The sequence below is a fragment of the Leptonychotes weddellii genome, chromosome 2, assembly GCF_054177405.1.
Source record: "Leptonychotes weddellii isolate Sample4059 chromosome 2, ASM5417740v2, whole genome shotgun sequence".
Taxonomy (NCBI): Eukaryota; Metazoa; Chordata; class Mammalia; order Carnivora; family Phocidae; genus Leptonychotes; species Leptonychotes weddellii.
Window position 1 is genome coordinate 82,568,841 of NC_138370.1, and position 3,556 is coordinate 82,572,396.

Below are 3,556 nucleotides of genomic sequence, written 5' to 3' on the forward strand. Positions count from 1 at the left end.
ACAGTCTTTTTCCCGTTGGATATTCTTTGCTGTTTTGTCGAAGATTAGTTGACCATACCCTTGTGGGTTTATTTCTGGATTATCTACTCTGTTCAATTGATATAGGTGTCTATTTTTGTGCCAATACCATACTATTTTGATTACTACAGTTTTGTAATATAACTTGAAGTCTGGAATTGTGATGTCTCCCACTTTGCTTTTCCTTTTCAAGATTGCTTTGGCTATTCAGAGTCTTTTGTGACTCCATAGAAATTTTAGGATTGTTTGTTCTAGCTCTATGAAAAATGCTGTTGGTATATTGATAAGGATTGTATTAAAAGAGTAGATTGCTTTGGGTTGTATAGCCATTTTAACAATATTTGTTTTATGGAATGTCTTCCCATTTCTTTGTGTCATCTTCTGTTTCTTTCATCTGTGTTTTATAGTTTTCAGAGTATAGGTCTTTCGCCTCTTTGGTTAGGTTTATTCCCAGGTATCTTATTTTTGGTGCAATTTTAAACGGGATTTTTTTTTTAAATTTCTTTTTCTGCTGATTCATTATTGGTGTAGAAAAAGGCAACAGATTTCTGTACATTGATTTTGTATCCAGTGAATTTACTGAATTTGTTTATCAATTCTACTTTGATGTATTCATTTTTTAAATAGATGTTTATATAAAAATCTGATCTGCCAACTTAGTGTTTTCCACCACTTCAGGATGCAGAAACCTTCGTGGGCTTCACAGTCTCTCGCTTAGCTGCTGCTTTCATGGGAACCTTTGAAACAGCCAGCCATTGCTGTCTAAAAATGCTTGCTTAGCCTCTTTTACTTCCTTGGCATCCCTGATGGCTTGTTCTTGTTGAGCTTTCCTAACTTCAGGTTTCTGATTCCTCTTGGCCATTCTATCAGCAAGAAATGGCACCAATGATGGCCTTCTGGAATTTGACTGCACAGCGGGTTTTCGTCTTTTGGCTTTCCTCTGACTGTCCTTTTCGTATTTTCTTCTGTAGAGGATAGTCCAGTTTATCTGCTGAGGAGTCCTCTTAGAAAGGGATGCCAACTGGCATTTTGCATTAAGAAATTGGGAAATCTTCCTGTCAGTCCTGGTGTTGGGCCTCCCATATCTGGGTAGATCTTGTACCTACTCAAACTGCATAGCTCAACCTTCGTGGCTCTGGCAGCCAGGAAGAAGGAAAGATGGTGAAGAACTACTTTGATGCCTTCTTAATCATTATTTTACATTGAAATCTCAAGTAACATTTAAAAAGGGTCAGATCTTTTTAGGTTTATCAGAAAGGGGCAATAGATTTAAAAGAAGGTTGAGAAACAAACTGTAGACAGCTTCTCTTAGCACAATATGATCTTTTGTTTTGCAAATGAAAGCACTGGAGGATTCCCGGGCATACAGAATACAACTTAATCTTTTAAGTTTTTATTTATTCACGGGGGGTGGGGAGGAGTACTGTTTCTACTTTGGAAATGAGGCATATTTGGAACTATTTTTTTTCCTTTAATCTTGATAATATGATGGGCAATGCCTGCATTTGATAACTACCACAGAAAATGAGGCATTTAGGGCAACAGCATGGGATCAACAGGGCAGCTTCTCCTACAGAATCCTTTGAGAGCATTTGGGACCTTGAAAAAGTGCAAGAAACTTAAATCTAAGCATACCAGCAATCCCATGGTCCATGACTAATTGCTTCTATTGATATTTGATGGCCCCAATACTTTGTCTTCTCCTTAAGCTACTAACATTATCATGAATTTACCTCACCCTCAGCCTGCTTGTTATCCCCTGACCAAAATCTTCAGTGACCCACCAATATATTTCATATTGAGTACATGTTCTTCAGCCTGGTATTTAGAGCCCTCCATAACTTAACTGCCCCATGTAACCTCTCATGAGTTCTTATTCCACTCTCTATACTTTAGTTAAATCTATCCAATGTGCTTTTTTCCTAAGATTATACTACATTTTCTCACCTTTGCACATTTTCTCCTTCTGTTCCATTTACTAGGAATACCCTGTCATTTCCATCTGCCAGAATTCTATTAATCTTCAAGATGCATCCACACACCAAATCCTTTATTAAGACCCCTCACTATTGTGTTTGGCTGTGACACTCCCTTTTTCTAATTATTTTATATTTTATATTCTGTACTTGAGGACAGAGGAATATCTTTCCCATAAAATTTTATCTTTTCATACAGTGTCCAAAACAGAGCTTGACTTATAGAAGGTGCTCAACAAATATTAGTTGAATTAGGGTTAACTTCCCAATCTATCCATGAATTTCCTACTGACTTAATCTCTCCAGTATTTAGTACAGTTTTAGAATAATGAAATTGCCTGAAATTACAGACTACCCGAAAAGCAGGCATACTTTTAAAGATGTGTACTTCAATTATTCTAAAAATCTGCTTTTAAGGAAATGTTTTACTCTCATTCATAGCACAACCAGAAATAAAATATTTTTTGCATCATTTTCTTACTAATATGGGGTGATTTCAATGACTGTTTTTCAATAGCTCTAGAAACCATATTGTAAAAGAAATTGTTACAAAGGAGATCATATTTTGTATTGGAACATTATCATTCTCAAGGACTTTGGTATACTGTTACTACCAATATATTTTTAAAAAGTAAGTCTATAAATTCAATAACTCTTAATAGTCATATTTCAGACTTTAAGTATACTCTTGGTTATATGGAATCATCTATTCTGAACTTCCTCAGTTTATTAGGTGAAGAACTGAGATTCAGAGAGGGTAAGTGACTTGCTCAAGGTCTTAACAGCGGGTCAGTGGCAAAGCAGTGAGGAAAACTCAATTTATTTATTTATTTATATATATTTTTTATTATGTTATGTTAATCACCATACATTACATCATTAGTTTTTGATGTAGTGTTCCATGATTCATTGTTTGTGTATAACACCCAACTCTCAGTTAAATAGTTTCTTCGGGATTTCATAATATCTTTTTAACAAAATATACAAAATGAGCTTAAAAGCACTTGACCTATTCATTATACCAGGGTTTGACATGATGTGCCATGAAGTGTAAATATAACTCATTAGATAGTCCTATAGTTTACATTTTTTAAAAATTTTATTTTATTATGTTACGTTAGTCATCATACATTACATCATTAGTTTTTGATGTAGTGTTCCATGATTCATTGTTTGTGTATAACACCCAGTGCTCCAAGAAATACGTGCCCTCCTTAATACCCATCACTGGGTTAATACATCCCCCCATGCCCCTCCCCTCTAGAACCCTCAGTTTGTTTCTCAGAGTCCATCTCCCCCTCCGATTTCCCCCCTTCATTTTTCCCTTCCTACTATCTTTTTTTTTTTTTTTTAACATATAATGTATTATTTGTTTCAGAGGTACAGGTCTGTGATTCATCAGTCTTACACAATTCACAGCATTCACAATAGCACCTACCCTCCCCAAATGCCCATCCCCCAGCCACCCCATCCCTCCCACCCCCACCACTCCAGCAACCTTCAGTTTGTTTCCTGAGATTAAGAATTCCTCATATCAGTGAGGTCATACGATACTTGTCTTT

General features: G+C 35.9%; 1 pseudogene; it reads right to left on the minus strand.

Moving 5' to 3' along the window:
- Positions 1-692: 692 nt before the first annotated feature.
- Positions 693-3,556, minus strand: part of LOC102745195 (large ribosomal subunit protein eL24 pseudogene) — a 19,543-nt pseudogene continuing 16,679 nt past the window's right edge.